Raw genomic sequence first — 25,030 nt, forward strand, 5'->3', positions numbered from 1 at the left:
CACAATTGTAATACCCTTCTTGTATACGTTGACTATACGATCAGGAAAAAATTGATATTTTGACATAACGATGTGAAGATAAGTAAAAGAACGTGATACTTCACTTCTATTAAAACCTCAAATTCTAGCCAAACTGGTAGCTTCTGGTTTCCTAACAGGCACACTAGGATTTCGTTTGAGGAACCCTTGAAGACAGAATTGTCCTGCCATTTTAGATTCTACCGAAAAGTGGTATTTTATCTTATTTACTTTCGAAATATTCAAACGCTGCTCATTTTAGCGCATTACGAATCAAACTATAAACATGTTGGACATTATCGTCAGGTAAACTGCTATTTCTTTATTGCGCCGGAGTAAAAATAGCACTTGTACCCAATGTAGGAGAACCCATGTTGTTGCTTGCAGCCCTATCAGAAGAGTTGTATATGGAATGTTGAACTGCATGGCTGCTCCTCTCATGGACTTCACTTCTCGTATGGTTTGCATCGCTACCTGAAGGTGGATTCCACTTCACCTTATAAGTTTTCCTTTAATGCAATGACAAAAGAAAGAAAGGGTTCTAAATATAGTGCTACAATATGGAGAACAGGAAAAGTTAATGCTACAATCGCATAAGATAGATGATAAGCCTACTCGGATGATACATAGAGTGAAAGTGAACATTTTTCCGTCTAATGTGCTAAATAAACTGGAATTACCATTGACCACTGCATTCGATTTTCAATAATTATCAATTTCAAGTAAATTCTGTATTCCAGAGTTTCAGTGTTTGGCTCAAGTAGGCGTAGAACCTACCTTAGGTCTAACCTTCTTCATATGTGAGTGGAGAAATATTCCAAAAGTGTGTTGGGATTGAAAATTGAGCTGGGTATACCGTAAAACATAGTTTATTTGAAATATAACTAGGTGCCATGCATTAGACAGATATATAACTTTTTATAAAACTTAGTAACTTCAAGATCTTACTACGAAAAATTGTGCTTACCGTGAGTTGAAATGTGCAGATTCTTATAAGAAAATCGACAAAAGCAAGTTTCAGCATGCTCTAGACTTCAGTCTTCTCTGACAACTCCCTTGACAATACACAAGCAACCTTGCTACAAGAGGCAGATGGCAGCACTAGTTTGGCTTTTCCTCGGGTCATGCAAGAATGCAAAGTGGCCTGATCGCCTTTCCCTTCCTCTCAACTACTGTAGAAATTGTAATATTCATAATTTTACGAATATGTCACTTTTGTACAGGAAATTGATCTAACAAACAAATAAATTATAGATCATCCTAAGAAGTTCTCATTCATGTGATTTTCAAAGAACTTAAAAAGTTCGTTACTGACTTCTCTATGAGTATGTGTGTGTGTGTGTGTGTGTGAGAGAGAGAGAGAGAGAGAGTAGGTATATGATCAGTCTCAAGATTCGTCCTTTTTTTTTTTTTTTTGTTACTGACTGGCAAATTGTTTCACAAATCTGTTAATCAAAATGCTGTAGTCATACTTCACACAATAATAACAATAACACATAACAAGAACCCACTCTTCTACAGATAATTGGCTGGGTTGTGTATCGGTAATGCCATATACAGGGTCGGCCTTTGAAGATGCGAGGTATGATTGGGAATAATTTTGATCGGTCCTGGATTCAAGTCAATTTCCACCAGAGTCTGTAGAACCAAAAATATAGAAATGAATATTACACTCTACCGCGATGCCCAATTGGGAACATTTTTCCTTACTAGTAGCAGTATACTTGTGTTTCTCAATGGAAGCTCTGTAAACTAAACGACATATAAAATTTAGTTGTTCTCCATTAAAAGGCAAGAATAGCATAAAGCAAACAGAGCGTGTTTAGGGGTGATCGCACTGTATACTTGCCACACTCGTCGTTACTTACACTGATCAAAACAAACAAACAAACAAAAAAGAAGAAATAAACGTATGCCAATACTATTTTGAAGTAACAATACTTGATTACAGGACAAGTCGCCCGCAGCAGAAAAGTCGCCAAATCGTTATTTGAACATCACCAAAAAAGTAGCGAATCGGAAAAATGATTTTTTGTCACTGGCTTGTAAGTCAAACCCCGTAGATTTAGCGACTTTCCCCCCAAATTGGCAACACTGATGCCATCTAAACCACTCAGGATAGGAACAGCGAAACCTTTGCTTAGCACAAAATATTAGATTATTTTTTCAGCTCATATCATAACACTTATAACGTTGCTAATGGAGCTTCGTCCTTGTATAATGCAGAGTGAAAAGCGATCAGCTTCATGAAACCAAGCTATCTTTGAGTGGTATATTTGCTGCACACCTGCGCCCGACCTTTTCGAAGCATTTACTTCTGCAGCTCCTCTACTATAAGTCTTTCTATTTTTTTTTATTTTAGATCCGCAGTTGTGATTTTTAAATTTGTTTGATGAATAATTGTTTCTAGTGCTGTTGCCCTAGCAGCAATATTCCTGTAAAGAGCATTTTTTGTATTTCATAAGCATTCATTTTTCTCACATAATTCTAAAAGTAGTATCATCCTAGCTGTACCGAAACGGGCCATTTCCAAGACACTTTTTCTTCCAGCTAAAAAGTGTTTGAAATCAGGTGTTTACACTAGGCAACCCTGTCGTCTTCGCTGGGCAATTGTTCGAATCGACCTCAGAAAATAGAACGTCTTTCAATTCAGTTGCCAGTCGATTTGTCGCTTTCGACGCATTCTTTCACGCTAGACCCTAGCCATAGCAACTAAATACGCGTTTCTGATTGTTTGCAGTTTGCGACTGACCACACCTTCTGGTGTGTGTATTGTGTATTATAGTAACAGAAGAAAATTGTCACTTTGTTGAAATTAAAGAAGCAACTGAGGTTAAATTTATATCATGGGAGTCAAAGTGGAACAAACCAAGCCCTGCGGGGTTTCTAACCCGTTCCTACTGCTACTACTACTCCTGCTCCTAATTCTACTACTCCTACTTCTACTTCTTCTTGTACTATGGATTCGTATAGCAAAACTGCACACGTAGCGTAAGTAAATTACTTTCTGAGTATTATTTTCATCTTATTTTAATGAAAAACACGTTATGAACATTTTTTAAAAATAAAAATAAGAGGCTTTCCTTGGGCTGGGTTTGAACCCACGGCCAAAGCGATTATTATTACTAGCCTGTTGCACTAGCACGCTCGGGCACGAGGACCGACAACGGCAGACGTTTGATTTATGCTATATGTATGATATGGGTGAGAAACGGATAACTTCAACCAATCAAAACCGCGTATTTAGCTTCTATGGCTAGGGTCGACCGTGGTTTTAAAATATGCCTTTCGATCAGCAGGCGATTCAGTCGAAATCCTGTTTACACAGTCGACTGAGTCGAAAATGACGTCAGTTCAACTGAATCGACTAAGTGTAAACGCCGTATAAGCCTACTATCGGCACAATTTCCTTCGAGTTGAATCAAAAGAAATACTGTACAGAATATATCAAAAGTACGAAGCCATAGGCCATCTTCGTTGAGAGTAAAGATATGAAAAAAGTGATAGGAGAGAAAAGTTTTTTGGAAACAGGTGGTTTTAAATCTAAAATAGTGGGTTTCTTTTAAATCTCACAAGTCCTTTGCGCTTCACACTGATAAAACGTTCTATGTTTATAGAAAAATCAACTTTATCAGTCACCAGACTGTTCCCTTGGGCTCTCATCAAACGGCATTAACATACACCTAAACAGCCCATTATAAAGATTAAAATTGCATTCGAACTAGAATGAGAATATAGTTAATTATTTCGTTTCATTTTCATTTCTGTTTATTTACGATTTCTACTTATTATTTTTTAGTCAAGCAGTTTATTTTTTATTATTAATGTTGTAATCAATTGGTTAATTTAACGATTGAATTCATATGCAATTTATTTTATACAAGATGGCAAGGACGCATTTAAAATTGAAGCCAGTAAATTTATCTGAAAAGAAGAAAAAGAATAAATAAATATATATATATACACTAACAAATAGAATAACATTCCATTAATAAGCTTGAAATTTTAAAATTTAATTTTGTATGATAAGTAAAACCAAACGATCACAACTATGACAAACAAGAATAATTCACGAAGCCAATATTAATTGGAAAATTACAGGATTCGCATCTAAATTAGAAGTTTAGAGAACAATTCGCTCTTTAAATCTGAAAATCAATTTCTCCCACATTTCTGATTTAAGGTAATCGTTTATTAGTTCCAGTTCCGGTTACCTCCCTTACAGCAGATTTATATAAAGGAAGTCCCAGCCTTCGAGCCCTGTGGACTGCTTCACTAATATTGTTTTAAATGAAAATTGATTGAAATAAGATTTTGTATTAAGATGGCTCGTGCCAAAATGGCCGAATTAGCCTGTTTTAATTATAATTGTTTTTCCCACTATTAATGTAATAAGGAAGAATAAGCGGCGCATGAACAATTGGAATTGAATTACAGTATATTAAAATTGTAACAAATAACAAAATTGTCTAAAATATTGAAATGTAAATAGTAAAAATTGAATAAAAACAGAGCAAATCTCAACAATACTTTGTGTTTACAGCGCCATCTCTTATCCCAATCATTTATTATTGGGGTGATTGTTTAAGAGATAATATGAAGCGTCTCTAAGTCAAGAACTTCTCCGGTTATTGTATCAAATTACACCAGATGTTATGAATAGTATGAAGTAATTTAAAGTTAAAACAAAGTATAAGTCAAAATTCCAGTAATAATCTGAATAATAATTTTAGGTTTAAAGTGATTATGGTACCATGTCTATCATAGTTATTCGTGCTATTCACATGTAAAGATATAACAAGAACCTAAAGCCTGTGACAAACATCTTGGCATTTCAGCTAAACGAATAAAACGCAAGCTCTGACGCGACGTTGCCGAATGCTAAGGGGTGTGGCTATGGCTAAGCAGACAAACTACAGCGTGATCAGGTGGCAGAGGATAGACGTGGATGTGTACAAAACTAACTTGGCAATACCGCTGTCCTCTCATTTGCTAGCAGCATTTAAAGGGAACTTCGAGCGCCACCTTCAAATGTCAAGATGTTTGTTACGCCGTTTAGGTCATACATTTCAATAAGATATGTACCTATATAGATACAACTATTAAATACAAGTTAGGCCAGAAACTTCCAATAACTAGGTAGTTTCTTACGGAATATATTCAAATATCAGCAAATCAAATATCGTAATAAATATGCAAAGAAGATATATATATGAACAGGGTCGCACATTTTAATCTTCCCACTGAAGTATCTCAAAAGAGTTGAACATAAATGCACTGAACAAAAGCTCAAATTGCCCCCACAACCGCCCTTCATGGGGGTCCAGGATCCAACTTTAAAATTTTAAATGGAAACATGGGGCCAGTGATGCCTCGTTCGATAGATCTTCAAACACTAAACAGCATTGTGACAAAAGATTTTTCATATGGGCCACCGTTTTTAAAATGTCCGCCAAGACATGGTACCTGTATCAGATAAAACGTCCAGTACCACTAATATGAAAACGGTTGGAGATAAATAAACACAACAAAAAGTGAAGCAGAAAAATGGCGTGAGACACGAAAAATTATGTTGTCGCGGTGACCCCCAGGGCCGCCTTCCATTGGAGCCTAAGACCCAACTTCAAAATGTTAAATTGAAATGTGGGTCGAGTGATACCTCGTTCGATAAATTTATAGAGAAGACGGAGACCCATATGAACAATCTTTTGCCACAGCGCTCTTTAGTTTTTACAGATCTATCGAACTAGTTATCACTCGCAGCATGTTTCGATTAAAACTTTTGAAGGTGGGCCCTGGGTCGCCATGAGAGGTAACTCTGAAGGGCATTGATACCATGCGCTCCGACTACGTGGCACTCCGGGCCTCCAGCACGCACATGAATAATCTTGTAGGTACGCCACACCCACAAGATTTTTAGTGTGATACAAACAAAATAAAATAATATTTCTCACTTTCCATTATCAAGCAAATAAATAAATAAGCAATTAAAACATTGAGATGGAAGTTAAACTTTCTAATATCTAAAATATAATTGTTTGTTTCAAATGTGCTTGTGAAAAGGCAACCAAGCAACACACTTCCCATTCCTTGCCTGTCTCTGGCCTAGTCAAATGCAATCCCCACAATAAAAAAAATGAAACTTTATTGCGAATAGAATCGAACACAGCGTTTTATGACAGTGTTCATAAAAGATTTTACCTAAAAGAAAATCATAAAAAAATCAAGACTCCCCTGAAAACATATAACACATCCCGCCATTGATATGCACCCACATAAATTTTGGACAGTCGGCGCCGTTGACTGATACATTATTCGATGTACCCATGCCATTTTTCTGTTTCGCTTTTGGTTCTGTTCATTTATCTCCAACAGTCTCCATATTAGTGGTACAGCGGGGGACACTTCTAAATGGTACACCTTAGCCGTAAATCTCCATATGGCTGTACCATTTAGAAGTGTCCCCCGCTGTACTAGACGTTTTATTCCAGTTCCACTGCTATTTGTTTGCGGACGATACAGTTATATTAATGAAAGGACCAGAGCTTAAAATAATACAGAAGTCGATTAATTTTGAGTTAGATTATCACAGTGGTTTCGAACTAATAAATTAACTTTAAATGTTGATAAAACTTGCGTATTCTTTAGAAACAGACATAAAATGCAAAATGTTAATGACTATCCTATTACAATAAGTTCTCAAAAACTAACAGTTTTTGAAAACATAAAATACTTAGGTGTTTCGTTTGATGAACATTTCACATGGGAGAAACGTTAAATCAGAAAAAAAGTTTCGTTACACACTGGGTTAATGTTTAAAATATCAAAAATATTTCCGGAATCGATCGCAAGAATATATTACTATGCATTCATCTACCCATACCTCTCATATGGAATCGAAGCCTGGTATGGAAACTTAAATGCCGTTTAAATACAGTAAACCCTCCTTAATACGAACTCGCTTAAGCCGAACACTCGCTTAACATGAACAAAATTTCGGTCCCGGCAGCGATGTACGTTATCTTATCGGAGGTTTTATCGGTTAACACGAATTTCTGTTAGCATTTTTAGTCCGTTGCGTCATTAGAGGTTTCCATTTAACACCAACTTTCAAGATTTCTTTCTCCAGTTCAGTTTTTTTTCTTTCTTCAGATTTTACTCCAGATGAAATTTTTGCACTACAGTATTTATGCAGAAGAAAATTGCCTAGTAAATAAGAGAGAAACGCATATTAAAAAAAATATATCTTATAAGATGTCAATTCTTTCCTCCCTCATGACTGAACACTACAGCTGCTTGGCAGACGAGCTAGCGCTATATAAAATAACTCCTCTACCGGCCCCTGTAGCTGCAAACTAGTGACAGCAGTCATAAATAAGTAACTTTCCATTATCAGCAGAGTTGCGAATTTTACAACTCATCCTGGATTTTCTGCGTGAAAATTTGAAGAATTGGAGTTAGCGGACATGGTTTATGCTCAGTGGTTCCACAACTTGACTTTTCGGGTGGAACAATATTGAAGTCATTTTTTTCTCCTAAATTTTACCTCTGAAGTTGGGGTGAGAACATTCGAACATTTTTTTTTCAAACGAATACGGTAACAAGTGCAGTTTTCTGTTCAGACGTGCTTTCTGTTTAAAAGTGAGCTAGTACGAGAGGAGTCATGGCCAAGAGGAAGCAAACAAATATAGATCTGCAAACAAAACTGAAAATTCTAGTTTTCAGCGAGTTTTGGGGAAGCCATGAGTACAGTTGGCCGTGAAGCTACCACATTTTCGTTCCCGTCTTAGACAGCGCAATATACAGCAATATTTAACCAGAAAATGACCTGTGAGTACATTTTTTCAAGTTACAGTACAATTATAGAATTATCGTAATGTATTTTTCTCAACTGCATTTTCTGTGATGTTGCAAACTGATGCTATAAAGAAGATTAATGTATGCGGTAACATAAATCTTGTTTCTAATCTTCCGAATTAAGAGAATGCAGAGATACTGTGGTGTTTTCTATGACGATGTACATAATATACTGTAGTGCGTATGTATGTAAAAAACTTTATTCTAAAAATAAAATTTCGGTCGTCGGTTAATACGAATTTTTTTAACACGAACTCTTGATTTTCCGATCCCTTGGGATTCGTGTCAACGATGGTTTACTGTATAAGCTTAAATTATGGTATGAAAAGTATCAGGTACCAATGTTTTAAGGCCTGGAACGCCCTACCACTGACTATCACAGAACTACAAACTTTAGCAAATTTAAAAACCAATTGAAAGAATGTTTGAAAATTCAAAAATACCATTTTAATGTGTCATTAAACTATTATTATTATTATAATTATTAAGGACTTGTATTTATGAAGTATTTATAACCTCATGTAATTTTATATTATCTATATATATTAAGTATTTACCCGCTTTCCTATAATATATAAATAACACTAGTCGACAAAAAAATACTTTTTCTCTGGCACACGGAAGAAAATACCTCATTCTAATAGAACTTTTCACGTAGAATACGAATCTGCAATCAATTTTTTTTCCATCACCCTCAGTTTCCCAGTGACAGAGGGGTTTTCGGGAAATTTCCCTTCATTTTTTTTTTTTTTTTTTTTTTTTTACAATTTTTGTACCTGTAGCTCGGGTACCCTTAGGTATATAAACACACAAATTATATTGTATGTTAGCTTGATTTATACTTAGTAGGCCCTCTAAGTTTAATAAGAATCGCATTATTCTTTCTAGAGAAATAAACATATTTATATAAAAATATGCTATGTGTACTGTTCATTTTACCGTATTCATTAGTGCAGATGAAATCACATATAACTTCCGCGAAAATTACAATATAAGCACGGTTTATACCTCATTGGACTTCCAATAAAACATATTTTCAATTATGTATACACCGTGTCACCATTTTATGTCTACTTAATAAATAATACAAAAGAAGTGAGTGGTATCTTTTTAATAAATAAATACTTACTTACCTTAACTAAAATGTTTTAGTTGTCGACTTTCTTTTGTGTTTGGCTTCTGGAACATCTCTTTTGAGTGTCCAACAGTAATCAGCTAGCATTTGTGAACTCCGCTGTCCTGGTATCTCTTCTCCATGGAGGAAATGTCCTGATGAAAACGTTCCCCATGTTCCAGCACCAAGGTTTTCAGGAAAGAAATCCAGGTGAGAGTCTAGAAAGTGAACTTTAAGGGACATGTTGTAACCCATTTCTTTGAATGATCCCAGGAAATCACTCACAATTTCACGGTAATTTGGGGCTTTCTGGTTTCCTACAAAATTCTCTGTTAAACATTTAAATGAACACCAAGCTGCTTTCTCAACCGGAGTTAAGAGATCCTCAAATTTTTGGTCACGAATAAAACATCTTATTTGCGGGCCTACAAAAATCCCTTCCTTGATTTTAGCGTCACTAACCCGAGGAAATTTTTCCTTGAGGTAACAAAATCCTGCATTACTTTTGTCCATTGCCTTAAGAAAGTTTTTGAAGAGCCCCAACTTTATACGAGAGGAGGTAGAATTATCTTATCAGGACTCACCAGTGGGGAATAAACAACGTTCTTCTGTCCAGGAGTTAATACACTGTTTGGCCATTCCTTCTTGATGTAATGTTCCGCTTTGTTCCTGCTGTCCCGTTCGCAGAGGAAACAACAATATTTCGTATAACCAAGCTGCAAACCCATTAACAAAGAAATAACTTTTAAATCACAGCAAACGGTCCACTTGTATTTCTCATACTGAATTCTTTCTAACACTATTTTGATGTTTGGATAGGTTTCCTTCATATTAGTTGCATAAGCCAAAATCACTGAAGGAAATGTGTTGCCATTGTGCAAAAGGACAGCCTTAAAACTAATTTTGGAAGAGTCAATAAACAATCTCCACTCTGTACTTACATGTGCATGTCCGAGTGTATCCATCACAGCACACATATTATTACAATACACTAAATCATTTTATTGAGAATAGTAGTTTTGAAACTCTGTATGACGGTTTCGAAAAATACACACTTTAGTGTCGCGATGGAGCAGATTCCAGCCTTTAAGTCTAGAAGCAAGAAGTTCATGTTTCGTTCTCCATTTGCCCACCCAGTCAGACGTTTCATGCAAGTACAACAAATGTAGTGAGTAGCCCAATTCTTATCTGGGTCTCCTACACAACAACCAAAATATAACTGATAACACTTCGCCACAAGTGGAGTAAAACATCGACGTTGTGATTTAAATGTCAGCTCCCACATACATAACAAAAATTGTCCGGGGGATTTACACACTTCCTCGGCATCTTGTATCCTGTAAGGTATCACACACACATAAACACACAAATACACACTCCATTAATCATGAAGCTGCACAAACGTAATCTAACTCAATGCATCACCACACAACACAATCTATTCGAACTTCTCAATGCACAAACACTTCAACTTACACGCGGTCACATCTAAAACACGTGCAGCTTGGACCGTCACTCAACGCTACTAACAGTCATCAGGCTACGGGAGTCATAATTTTTTATACATTGTTGCCAGATCAAAATATTAAAAAGTGCCTTATTTTCCACAGAAAGCATGCGTGTATTTGTGCTTGTAATTGAGTATCCATCTATGTGCCGACAATAATACGTCAACGTTAGGTTTTTGTGTTTGATAAAAGTCTTGCATAGTATATTCTTTATTATCTATAAATAGACACAATAGTTTATATCGCTAGACAGAATAATGCGATTCACATGAAATTAACATTATTAAATAGACATAAAACTATGTTCTAGTTCATTTCCTTTTTCTGTACCACTATATACAAATAGCAAGTTCAGACAAAAAAAATCTTATAAACTACTTTTTGAAGAAAATTTCCCACAAAATCCCTCTAGAAATTCCCTCATACAAAAATAGCGACATGGTGTACACATCATTGAAAATATGTTTTATTGGAAGTCCAATGAGGTATAAACCGTGCTTATATTGTAATTTTCGTGGAAGTTATATGTGATTTTATCTGCACTAATGAATATGGTAAAATGAACAGTACACATAGCATATTTTTATATTAATATGTTTATTTCTCTAGAAAGAATAATGCGATTCTTATGAAACTTAGAGGGCCTACTAAGTATAAATCAAGCTAACATACAATACAATTTGTGTGTTTATATACCTAAGCGTACTCGAGCTACAGGTACAAAATTGTAAAAAAAAAAAAAAAGAAAAAGAAAAAAGAAAAAAGAAAAAAGAAAGAAATTTGAGGGGAAATTTCCCGAAAACCCCTCTGTCACGGGGAAACTGAGGGTGATGGAGAAAAACTGATTGCAGATTCCAATTCTACGTGAAAAGTTCTATTAGAATCAGGTATTTTTATTCCTATGCCAAAATCTTGTTGACTAGTGTAATTTCTGAAAGGGAGAACCACAAACAGCAGAAGGTCGACCTCTCCCTGAATCGTTTATAAAGATTGTTAAGTAACTGTTTAGTACTCGCATACATATTAACAAATTCTATTCTAAATTCAAAAAAAAAAAAAATTCAAAATTATCTGATACAGGCACCATGTCTTGGCGGTCATTTTGAATACGGTGACCAATTTGCAAAATATTTTACCACAACGCTATTTAGTTTTTAAAGATGTATATAACGAGGTATCACTAGCCCCATGTTTCCATTTAAAACTTTAAAGTTGGGCTCAGGGCCCCCATGAAGCGGGGCTCTGGGGGTACCGCGAAAAACCCCATTCGATGTGTCCCATGTCATTTCCTAATTGAGTTTTTCTTTGGTTCATTTATGCTCAACCATTTTCGAGATATTTCCGTGGAAACATTAAAGTGGGTCACCCTGAATATATACACAGGGTGAGTCAAAAGTCCTTGGACACCTGCATAAGTTTGAAAATCGACGGGAAAAGTAAAAAATGATGGTGGGAACAGAGGGTGGATGAGGGGCCGCAACTTTTGGGGTGTACGTCATTCATGGCCGCCATTTTGGATTCAAGTCATTTTTTTTAAATGGGAAGGGGATGTATGACACATCAAATAACACTAGCTTGAGCTCCGGAATTCAGTGGTGTAATTTGTTTTGTTCTGTCTTGTACAGTATAGAAGTTATTAATGTCCAAATGTGGGAAACTACCTTGATAATGAATGCTACAACACATGTTCTACGTGTTGTCCATCCCGTGCAATGCACAACTGTAGTCGCCGCAACCACTCTGACTGCACACGGAGGGGAATGTCTCCTGAAATTTGGTCACAGGCTTGTTGGATGCGTTTCTCCAGGTGTTTCAAATCACGGATTGTCTCAGCATACACTATCTGCTTAAGATGTCCCCATAGATAAAAATCAAGGGGCGTTAAGTCAGGGGATCTGGGCGGCCACTCCACGGAACCACGGCTACCAATCCACTTCCCTGGCAGTTGTTCATCTAACCATTCACGAACACCTAGTCCATAGTGTGGAGGGGCTCCATCGTGCTGAAAATAAGATGCGAAAATTACGTCAGCGTTCAATGTGGCAGGGAACACAAATTCCTGCAGCAGCATCAGATACTGTGGTGCAGTTAAGGTGTTGTAAATGGAAAAATGGCCCAATGATGCGGGTGTCCCATATGCCACATCACACCACCACCTTCGCTGGACTATGTTCTCGACTCGGGTCAACCCAGTTCGGATTTGCGTCACACCAGTATCGACAATTATGTCGATTAATCTCTCCGTTCAAAGTGAAATACGCCTCGTCACTGAACTGTATGACCTTGGAAAACGCAGGATCCAGTTCGTGTTGTTTAGTAGCCCACATGCAGAGCTCCAACTGGCCATCAGGGTCATCCTCGTTCAGTTTATGTTGCATGTGCAGCTTGTAAGGATGCCACTGATTGGCGTGCAATATCCGGACGGATTGGCTTATTTCACATGCTAGGGACACACGACGGGTAATTCGTTTAGGACTTTTCACAAACGACGCAACAACCGCCGTTGCAGTTTCCTCATTGGTGGCAGTCTTTGGTCGCCCACTACGTGCCCGGAATTTGGTGATCACGTGAGCCACCGTGCTGTGCGATACCGGTCCTCTGTCTGGGTGCCGTCTTTTGTAGTCAGCTGCTATTGTTCGGTAGCTGCGTTCCTCTGATATAAGGATGATTTCGATCTTCTGTTCACGTGTCAAACCCATTTTAGATCACCTGGAACAAAGAGATAATTGGGTCAGTATCAAGGTAATTTCCCACCTTTGAACATTAATAACTTCTAAACTGTACAAGATAGAAAAAACGAAATTACACCACTAAATTCCTAAGCTCAAGTTAGTGTTATTTCGTGTCATACACCCCTTCCCATTTAAAAAAATTGACTTGAATCCAAAATGGCGGATTTTAAGATTGCGGCCATGAATGACATACTCTCCAAAAGTTGCGGCCCCTCATCAAACCTCTGTTCTCATCATCACTTTTATTTTTCCCGTCGAATTTCAAACTTATGCAGGTGTCCAAGGACTTTTGACTCACCCTGTATATATATACAGGGTATAACATAAATGCACTGCAAAAAGTGATGAGTTGATTGTTGCAGACATTCAAATAAGTAAAAATGTTCCTATAAATATGGGTCCGATGTCACATCGTTCCCGTGATACAGTGTGTTCAAATGTCGAGTCCCTCTAAGGCTCACTATGGGAAAATGAATGGAAATGTTGAATATTAGAGGAATAATACAAACAAGCGGAATTATGCCTGTGCAAATACATTTCACTCAAGTCGATATTAATTGGGCCCATGATGTTCTAATGTTCTCTATGATGCAAGACCTAAAAGTACGGTGCAGACTTTCCATGATCTGCAGTATAAAACATTTTCTCAGCTACTATGTACTCTACTGATACCACTCTCACTGATTACTATCTCTCAGGGCCGCAACTTGTAGGGGGACAGGGGGCAACTGTCCTCCCAGGGAAGCTCCACGCAGTTCGAGGAGGGCCACTTTAAGACAAAACGTTCTTACTCCAAATACGATATGAAATTATAAAGCATCAATCAGGAATTGGATCTCCAATCACACACTTTAGCCGCTTGAACACAAAGAAATGAAATGAAATCTTTAAGTTTTACGTTTCACGGTTATGCCGGTTAGGCTAAAGGAGACGGTGATGAGGAGAAGTGAATGAAATTGTGGAATGAAGAAAGTGGAACGAAACGGAAGAACCACGAGGAAACCCATGAGCACAGTGTTTGTCCGCCATAAAGTTCACACGTCGCGAGCTGGGATCGAACGAGGGACCCCAAGCACCGGAGGTGAACGCTCTATCACTGAGCCACCGCGCCCCTTGGTCACAAAGAGACATATGAGATTTTAAGTTTCAATTTTCTTGGGAATATATTAAAAAGGCGTAACATAAATATATTTAAAACAGAAAGGCGTGAAATATATTTAAAACAGAATACACACCGACAATGTTTGTAATACGTAACCCAAGAAATTTTATGAATTGTTGTTAATGTGTTCTTACACTAAAAAATAAGAAAAAACAAAAGTGAAAAAAGAAAGAAAGAAAGAGAAAGTTAGTCACGTCATTTTGTTGTAGCCGCGTTTGATACCAATATTTTACTCTACTAGATATAATAGTATATTTCTGGTTTCTGCAAGGAAAAATATTTATTTATATAATATTAGTGAGAGAGAGGAATTAAATCTTATGAGATTTAATATATATTATAATCATAATAGTTGCTGGCCGTAACTCGCTCGGGAGATGATAATTATGTTAGGCAACCCGCCGTACAAACAATCCAAATTAATTAACTAGAAATCTCAAGAATATCTGCTCCAAATCCCTTGCGTATTTTAAAGGGTGTATAATAAAGATATTATAGAAATTCTAATATCCTATTAACCCAGAGGATATCAGTTTCTTGCTGTGTCTGTGGGTATAAAATTTGATCCAATGAAATTACATACGGGAACATATCCTGTTAATAAAAGCCTTAAATTATTTCCTCTCTATGCTTTATTTATAAAAGAAAAATCTTTGGGCTTAACTTTGAATCAATCTGATTCGCAAAAGAGTTATCGAGTCCACAAGTTGGCTCTCTGAAACTATATTCCAAACTATAGCCCGTATTAGATATATAGTTCCTACTCTGCTACCTCTTTAAGAACGTTAAATGAAACCTTAATTCAACTAAAGTTACTCTAAATCTTCGGGCATGCGGACTCACCTTCTTTGCATTCACTTACACGCCTTTCCAGTGAGCCCTTAATTTTCAAAGGTTCCTTCGGCACTCTTTCAGAAACCTGGCCTAACGCCTACTCGTAGTAAAACCTGTCAGAGGCAATTCTACTAAATAAAGGATTCTAATCTAATCAATTTACAAGGAGTGGGTAAGGTTTAAGGTAAGGCAATATTTCCTCAAGTAGGAAATAAATATGTCACTCACTTCGGAACAGGTTAAATTGTTGAATGTTTAACAAAACGATATAGGCCCATAATCTCTATCGCTTAAGAATAAGACCTATAAACTCTATCCAGCAGGCCGATCACGATACCTGCCTTCATAAGGGAAATCGAACCCAAAACCATAGGATCTGTATATACCAAATTAGCCTGCTGCTGACCCTCAAGTAGAAACCAGACTTAACTGGGACCTTACAAAGCCTCAGAAAAACTTTAAGAAAAATCCAATTTCCAAAATAGGAGTAGGATTAAAATCACATATATTAACTTAATAACTTCTAACTAAATCCTTATAATTCAGAAAAGAAAGAAATTCCTAATCAGGGACTGCCCTACCAAACCTATCCCAGGAACCTTACCCAGGAATACAGCCTCTCATTTGAAAAGCTGAGAAACTTTTTGTCTCAGAATCACTCATCTGAGTCTCGAAAAGTGCTAAACTTCTAAGGAACCTATCATAACCTATAATGCCATCACTAAGGCAAAAAGCCAGCATAAAGCTGAAAAATGATCTTTGAGGCGTCGAGCGTAAAGTCTAGCCAAAAATGAAGATGAGGAGGACAGCTCCTCCTCGTATTTATAGGGAACTACCCAAAGGGACGCTTTGACCTCCCTTACAAACAATCCATTGATACTCCGAGAGAAAGCGGTCTGCCCCTTTCTCCAAAGCTGGCTGGCTAAATCCAGAAATAAACTGGTTTCTAAAACCAGCAATAGGAAAGAAAGATTTTTGTCAATAATTTTAAGAATCTCTTAAAAAAAAAAAAAATACATGGCATACACAAACATATATACAATAATAATATTGATAATAATTCTTATATGCTAATCAGAATATATGAATTAAATGCTACCCAGGCCTGGGATCCCCATTTTATCATAATTAAACATATAATAATACTAATAATATATATGTATACCTACGATATTAAAATTTTTAATATATACTAGCAAGAGGCATAAAGTGACTCTTGCATTTCATCTTCTGTTATCTTTTCGAAGTGCTCGTGTTTCACGCACCTAAATCTGTAGAATTTATGTATTTGAAATATAATCCTATTCTACGTAGTAGGTTGGGCCGATTTTTTTTTTCAGATATTCAGGATTGAGTAGTTATGAAAAGTTGTGCATTGGTACGAAAATAAGCCATGTCAAATATGTTGATTTTAAAACAATATTTAACCGGGCTCCCGTGGCCCTAAAGTGCCTAATTTTTTGTTCAAATAAAATGATTTTAGGTAATAAGAACATTTTACCGGACAATACTATTAATACATAAAACATGAAATACATGGTTTCAATATACACAAATAACTATTAAGGGCTTAACTAACTTTCATAACTACCATATTAACACACGAAAAACCTTCGTGTTGAGCCCAGCTCAGAACTCTCAACCTTTAAGAGAATATCACTTTTTCGCATCTGGATGCAAAATGCACTGGTTTTCCGAAGGCGGCGCTTATGTTGCTGAATTGAAATAAACTAGAAACGATATGACTGCGAGCCTCTCTTCCTGTCTTGCTTTCGAATTAAGCATATGATTTTGAATTACAACTCAAAATGCAAAACGATCATTAACCCCATTAAGAAACGAGATACCCCCCATTAAGAGCCAAATTAAAGAAATTTAAGAACAGTGCTAAGAAGTTATGTGATATTTTCTCTTGCAAATGCTGCGATAGATTAACCTGATAAATTAAATACCGCTTTTGAAGTGGGAGCTCATATTAGATCAGAGAAATCAGAGACAAATGACGAGTTGCAATGTAGATAAAGCAGAAACTCATAGGTACAAAAGAACGCATGACACACAGATCGATTATGATGCTGCGTTACCAAATAAAAGAGTATTAGAATCGTTAGCCTCAATCCCGCACTTGGAACATGCATTAAGCGCTTCCACCCCGAAGAGTTCGCATGGAGCTATCGTTTAGAGAATAAAATCTAAATTAAACCTAAATGAACAATAGTGAGCCCTAAACAAATGAGTACCGCAAAAGATTTAACAGGTGTCTCGAATAGGTCGGCTGCTAAAATTGTATCCGCTATTTTAGAAGATATGAATTTACTGAACAAAACTAACCAGGACAAGGTAGTAGATAAAAACAAAGTCCGTAGGAAACTAGCAAAGAAAGAAAAAGAAAAAGAGAAAAGCAACCGTCTACAGTGTAAAACTACTAATTTTTGAGGGTCTCTATTTTGATGGCCGAAAATACCAAACTATAGTTCTGATTGACAATTGCAGTAGGCAAAGCACTGAAGAATATGCGGATTATATCGATTTGATCGATTGGTCAGAAGTAATAGTAACGAAACCTCCAATTTCAGCTAACGTATCAATAGAAGAACAAACCGAAATGATTGTGGAAAAGAGGAGGTTTCAGAGTTTGTCACGTTCCCCTTCCACGCACAGGCTTTGTAGAGGTGTGTAAAGGTAGTAACAGAATCTTCTTCAGAAGTATGCGGTTATATTTGCACGAGACGGTTATATTCGCGCAAAACTGGAAGCACGAAAGTATCTACCAAGCTTCGAACATAAATCTCATTATTTTGTTCCAAGATTCAACTAAGGAGCTTTAAGTAAGAGAAGGGGGGATGGGAGGAACTCGCTGTGTAGCCACCGCCACGTGGTGAGTTCTGGGCTGGTTTAGTGTTTGTTGGTCAATTTTTCAATCTTACCTTATGTATTTGTGTCCGTACTATTATATCTACTAAAAACCAATCAGACGAAGAGCTGCACATCAGATCAGGACATTTAATATCCTGGGGGTCAAGTTAAAGTATTAGAAATAACCAATTTTCTATGCATACTTAAAATAATGGTATATTTAAAAAAAAAAACACCTTTTGGACCCGCAGGGCCTGGTGAAATATTTTTATCTGCGCAAGGCGCACTATATCGCATGATGCATTGAGGTCTGCGGAGCATGTTCCATATTTAAGCCTTTGCTACGTAACTAGATGTGTGCCAGCAATTCTTCTCCCAAAATTTTTCGTAATCCATAGGTTTGGTTACTTAAGTTAAAACAGAGCTAAATATTGTTGGCCTACATCTGCGAAACAAAATCCATAATAATCAGATGGTGAGCTCAAGATTCTGACATTCTCTTTCCGCGATGTTTGTAGCTATTATTAAACTGGAATATGTGGTTTGTTGAATTATGTTATTATTTCCAATGGAGCTTGCTTGCGCTAGAATATCCTCATCTGATTACTGACAACATATATGCAGGAAATTTTAACGTATTTTAACATTGTTCCAAAAACCATAAATATAATATGAACAGTGAGAAGTCTCACTGTTCCTAAAATGCTTCAGCCTCAATGTTCTTTTTATGAAACACTCTGACCTCAAACTGGAAAAATGGAAACTACTCAAAGAACATGAATTGGATATCTTAAACCTTTACTAACTAATCATGATAACTGAAACTCTTTAAAATACAAGATAGTGACTTCAGATGAGCTTGTACTAAGCGTGAATTCTCATTTCCTGGTAGGAAATACTAGTAAATTTACATTTTTCCTTTCTTTTTACTTCCACTAAGGTGTCGCTACCTTAACCTCACTCGGCCATCTGCAAACACACTTTGATCAATGTTACTAACCAACAGCGTTATAAATTCACTAAACATTGTCATTGTCTCACTGTTCTGTCTGTCTCATTGTACCACCGCTTCCTCTACGCTGTTAAAGAAAGAGGTTCTAAATCTATTTTTAATAAAATGTATTTGTAACTCTTTTCATCTTTACGTTTCCTATGTTGTGCAAAGTTACCACGTACTCCTGAAGATTTAGCAATGGATGCATTTAACTATTTCCATGCAAGGGTAGAAAGAATAATTGAATTCAAAGAATTTCAAGCCTTTTTTGAAGTAAAACCTTACAAACTTTTACATCCTAGTCAGACAAGATAGTTGTCTTTACTTACAGTGGTTGTTCGTTCTGGAGCAATATGATGCGCTAATGCAGTTGTTTCGGATAGATTACTAGCCGTTGAAACCATCTTTCAAAGACAGAATGATCCGTTTAATAAACTTTATCTTGAATTCGTTTCACCTATCTCCAACACCTTAAACAAACAAATGCAGAGTGAGAAACCACAATTTGATAAGTTGCGAACAATTGTATTTACGTATATGAAGGCCATGTTCCGGAATGTTTCATGAAATCAAAATACCTTCAGTCGACAGCAATGGAAAATATAGACTTCAGAAACTCCCGGGAGTTCTAATCTATAGATGAAATATATTTGTAGCAAACGTTTCCCTATCCATGTTATCAAAAAATTTCCCAAATAATGGCCTGCGAGATTTCAAACTCAGGTGTCATGAATTCTATATTGAAGAAGTACACCAAATTCGAGAGAAATATGTTCTCCATGATCCCTTCATGAAACATTTAGAGAAAATTAGCCCATCAAATGTGGTAAACAAATCGTCACAATCAATTGCTCCTATCGTAGCTGACTTTCCTAATATTATAGAACAGAGTAAATTTCAACAAGTAGACACAGAGTTGTAGTTATTGCGAAACACAGATTTGCAAACTGAAAATGATGTTTCTGTTCAAGATTTTCGGATGTTCGTGAGTTAAAAAAAAAAAAAAGTATGCAGCTAACCAGTTAATGTTTCCGAATTTGTTCGCATTTCTTATGTGTCTGCTCTACCTTCCTCACTCAAGTGCCGCTGTAGAAAAATTGTTTTCTACCGTAAATTTGATGAAGACAAAACAAAGAAACAAACTGAGTACTCAAACTTTGCAAGGATTGCTGCACACAAAAAGGCTCACTTCCAACACCTCATGCTGCGGATTCCCTGTGAATCACTCTCCTACCAGCAGAGTCAATGTTAACATGTATGCAGATGAAGAAGATTAGCTTTTATATCTAAGTATAATCATTGATGGTTCACTGTTTGTCTTGTAAAAAAAAAATAGTCTTCCTAATTAACATCTTTAGATGTCCTGGATTTTGGAGTAAAAAAATTCCTGATTTTTCGAAAAATTGGTTGGCAACATTGCTACTGAGATTATGAATAGATACATATCAAAACAAAACCTACTTTTTATTATATTGTTTCAGTTCTTATTACTATGAAAATCTTACAAGAATTCTACTATTGTAAGAAATACAAAAGGGAAAGAGAAAGAGAAGAAAATGGGTTTGGATCTGGTGTTAAAATGATATATGAGTTTGCAGTCGTTAATTAAACTCATTCATCCATAAGGCTTCCGTTGGATGATCTTCCTATTTTTTACCATACGTTCAGATTTTTAAGATTTTTCTAGCCGTAGTGCGTTGCTTTAAGCCTCAAAAGAACAGTTTTTGTTTGTTTCTATATTTGTGTACGAAATCTTGAAGTCAGAAGTTAATGTATGTTTGACAGACATTCTAGACACCAGGTCTGAACCAACATATTTAACATTTTATTCCCTTCACTCCTCCCTTCCGTCCCTTACCTATCTCCTTTAAGGGAAATTCTGAATTTCCCTTCACTTCTACAATAATCCCTCGAAGTTACGATTACCACGGTTCACTCAATCGAGCTTAATTTTGTTTTCTCGCTTATACTTTTATAATATTTTAATATTTTGGGGGGCGGGAGGGACATTTTCTTACAAGGAATGCTTTCTATCATATTCATTTACTAATCACTCAACTTTAGCCAAAGACGAAAAAATGTAACAAACGCGAAAAATTGTGTATTACAATATACGCGCAAGATTTAGTGTGCATGGGTGTATAAAATTCTCCAATGAGCATAGTACGAGCCAATCACTTGAGGGAGCCCCTGAAAATGTCCTCCTCTCCATCCTCGCGCCACGTTGGGTCTGCGGATCAATTATCGCCGCCACTGCCCTACCTTCTATTATATTTATGTGTATGGCAATTAAACTGCATTATTTTAGTGTACAGTTTTCCAGGGGTACTTCCGTAATAAGCTTTCTCGGATTGAGCGCCTCGTTTCTACAGATAACCCAACTAACGCTTAAGTTGTTTTAAAATTTCTTATAAAAATATCCCCTCATAACCAGAGATGGAATGGATCAGTGGATCGTAGGTCAAGATTTGTGAGTGGGTCATGGGTCAACAGAACGTGACCCACTGCGATCCATCGTGACTCACTGACTAACTTTAACCTACTACGGCACACCGACCCACTCTGCTCAGTGCATTGTAGACAGCATCTTCTGAAACTGGTCAATTTGTTTACGTTTTACTTTCAAGGCCTTCATTCTTCTTCCCTTTTCATTTGTTTCTATTTACTTACCTGAGAAGATATATATCTAAGTGAAGAGGCACTTTTGGATATTGATATTTGTAATTGTGATAATAGTAATAGGAATTACTACTTGGCTTTCCAGAAGCAGCCTATACGTTTACAGAGGAGCTGGCTACTGGGAAAAATATATTTTTGAATCACCTGTAATATATGAATTATTATATAAAAAATGAATGTTACTATGTGTGCGTGATCATCACGGCCAAATGCCAAAGCCAAATGAAACGACTTTTGGTATGTGGATACACCCTAATCCCAACTGGGATGTTATCATATCGCTTTCAGTATAATACATATCCTAAGAGAGCGGGAGTCCGAATTTTTTCGAAAAATTGAGCATCTCAGGAGCCGTTCAACTTAAGGAGCTGCAGTTCAGTATATTTCGCAGCCTTGTTTTTATTGCAAGTGTGAACTCCTTAATCAGTGGACAGAAGGGTGTGGATCATGGGTCAAAGTTGATGATAATGAGTTTTGGTGGGTGGTCAGAGAGAGTGGATCATGCTGCGTGGTGGGTTATGGTGGGTAGTGGGTCAGTAGGATAAGTTTTATTTAACTCACGCCATTTCTGATCACAATAGACGCGAATGATGAGCCAGTTAAAAAAAATGTTGCATGAATAATACAAGGCTTTACTCTTTTAATTAATAATATAAAGCTTATTAATACCTTAGTTCTACCAAGTAATTATACTTTGCCCTAGAATTAGGAGTGGTTTAAGCAGTTGCTAAATGTCTAAAAATGCCTAGACTGAAGAATACTTAAGTTTCTTCATTTCATATGCAGACTCTTGTTGGTTGTCATCAATACTTTCGTGACTTATATTGTTTTTATACTGACTTGAGCGTTTGGCCTCTTGCTACAAGACTCCGTCTGTCGCAGGAATAGGAATTAATATGATCAAATGAACGACCAGTTTCATGATCTTGTAATCCAGCTGCCTTAGAGGAAATATAGTGCAATGGGGAATGGTCTTTACACGAAGCGTTTATCTTAGATGATGGACCCGATTCAATCCCAAGTCATGGTTCTGAATTCAGGGCAATAGTGGGCCCTGTCCTTTAAATCCTGGTGTTGCATAAGGATGCATACACAGAAACTCGAATGGAGTTAATGAGCATTCCAGCTTTGTGTCCCACGTTTATGCACCTTAGGCTAAAGGAGATGGGTAATTAAGGGAAGTGAATGAAGGTATAACTGATGGAATTCCAATGTCGGGTAAACGGGAGAACCCGGAGATTTCGTGTCACCAAAGAATCGAACCAGGGACCCCTTGCACTAGATGTTACCCCTCTACCAGTGTACCAACATGGATCCCTCTCCTCCACACACACATATATACGTGGAATCCCTGATCCTAATTTCTAAGCTATCCCTTGACTTCGAAGTCACTAACTTCTACTTTCTCGTAGAATCAAATTACTGAGGAACAAACTGACAATGTTAGCCATTATGTATTTCTCTAATACTCCGCCTGACCCCGCTCGGCAATAGTTATAAAATTTTCCCTCGAGCAGAACACTCATACACAAATGTTTTATTGATCTGGCTTCAATATGTAAACATTATTAGTTTATTCTTAATGTTATGTCTAGTATAGGATGTTGTAAAACATTGTTGATAGTTTCAATTCTTGTGCTCAGTGTTATCGTTACTAAGAGCCTGAAAATTCAGTGCAGTGATATTGATCTTTGTAGCAGACGTACGTTGACACTTGTCTCTAAAAAGAAAGCGATGACTGATTGGGAGAAAACTTCTTTTCTTGCAAAATTCAAGCAATCATTTCCTTATATTGACGACCCATCCTTAACAATAAGCTGCGAGCGAAGGTGTAGAGAATACCAAAGTTACAACAGCAACGGCAACTTGATATATACCTATCGCTTTGATGAAGAAGTTGTCAGACCATCGTTTATATATACTGTAACTGGTTTCGCTGTTTTCTGGTTCTCGCTTGAAGAGATGAAGTTTAAAGGAATCCTTCCGTACGTTAGTGTAAGAACTGATCTACGTACATTTCGTGAGCTACATAAAGATCCCTCAATGCAGAGAATAGATTCCGATCTGTCTTCCACCTCATTGAGCAACACACAGAGTGGCTCCACTTGGTATTTAAAAATAGAAAATGATGAAGGAGAAGAACAGAAATTCGACATCTTTCAGTTTGCGAAGCTTGTGTTTGCAGGGATTCATACACACAATTCCCTTACTACCATTGGATCAGATGATGATATTAACCAATTATCAGAAGATGATTTGAGCGAGATCCCAGAATCTGAATTTGACGGAATAATCTTCAACTCCAGTAGAGAAAGCTTAAGTTCACGCCAGAAGAAAAGACAGAAGAGACCATGGTGGAAAAGACTGCTGTGTTGCTGTCGTGGTGGTTGTCGTTGAGGAAACGCTTGTTATACGATGAGAGCCGTCCAGAAGAACTAGAGACGCCTCCAATAGGGGAGAATCTTTGGCCAATGTTAACTACGCCGACATCAGTAATAATAGAACCCCTATACCAAAGATCAGATTGCACTGTTAATCACTTTGGAAGATGAAAAAAAAAAAAGAAAGAAAATTATGAATATAGCTGCCGTGCCTTGGCTCACATAATGGACTTTAGGAGAAATGGAAAATATTTACAAAACTTTTCGGCTACTTGTACAACAATAATGCAGCTCAGTATGTATAAGAATTTGACTGGGAAGTTAACTTGGTGAGAATGGATTCAACAGTTCTGTTAGAAATTATTGAACCAACCGAATATTCTATGCTTAATATGAAATACTACTTTCTTTACTAATGAGGCTACCACAAGTGGACCATAACATGTGTTGTGTTAAGTTTTAATTGTATAGCAGCTTTCTTGTATAATATTGTTGTGTAAAGAAGTTTTACAACTTCTGTCATTGTTTGATGTATTTAAGGAAGACTTTGTAAATTCATATCCAGATTATTGAAATGAATTGTAAACACATGTGGATGCCCAGGAAATGAAGAAAGTAATTTAATTTTGGAAAAGAAAACGAAATTTCGAAGAAGAATCTGAAAGAGGGCCAAGAATAGGATGGGAACTGGTTGAAAATATGAGAATCGTAAAAGCGTTGAAAAGAATGAAACTGGAAAAGCATGCTGAGAAACAGTTTAAAAGATTTATTGAAGTACCATACGTTTCCTTTCGTATGTTTAGATAAACACCCAAACAAAAAACGAAGACAACAAATTAATAATTGTTTTCCGTAACTTCATCCATATTAGATGGTATAATCTGCGATAAATTTG

The 25,030-nt window shown here is 36.7% G+C and overlaps 1 long non-coding RNA gene across 2 annotated transcripts in view; it reads right to left on the bottom strand.

Moving 5' to 3' along the window:
* Positions 1 to 991: 991 nt before the first annotated feature.
* LOC145671945 (uncharacterized) overlaps positions 992 to 25,030 on the bottom strand; it is a 45,001-nt gene continuing 20,962 nt past the window's right edge. For both annotated transcript variants that reach the window (XR_014128594.1, XR_014128593.1), the window contains 2 exons: positions 19,405 to 19,545; positions 992 to 3,942 (listed from right to left, as the gene is read on the bottom strand). This is a non-coding gene — a long non-coding RNA (uncharacterized LOC145671945). The remainder of the gene's footprint in view (positions 3,943 to 19,404; positions 19,546 to 25,030) is intronic.

This window comes from Thermobia domestica, chromosome 15 (assembly GCF_964235325.1).
Source record: "Thermobia domestica chromosome 15, izTheDome1.hap1.1, whole genome shotgun sequence".
Lineage (NCBI taxonomy): Eukaryota > Metazoa > Arthropoda > Insecta > Zygentoma > Lepismatidae > Thermobia > Thermobia domestica.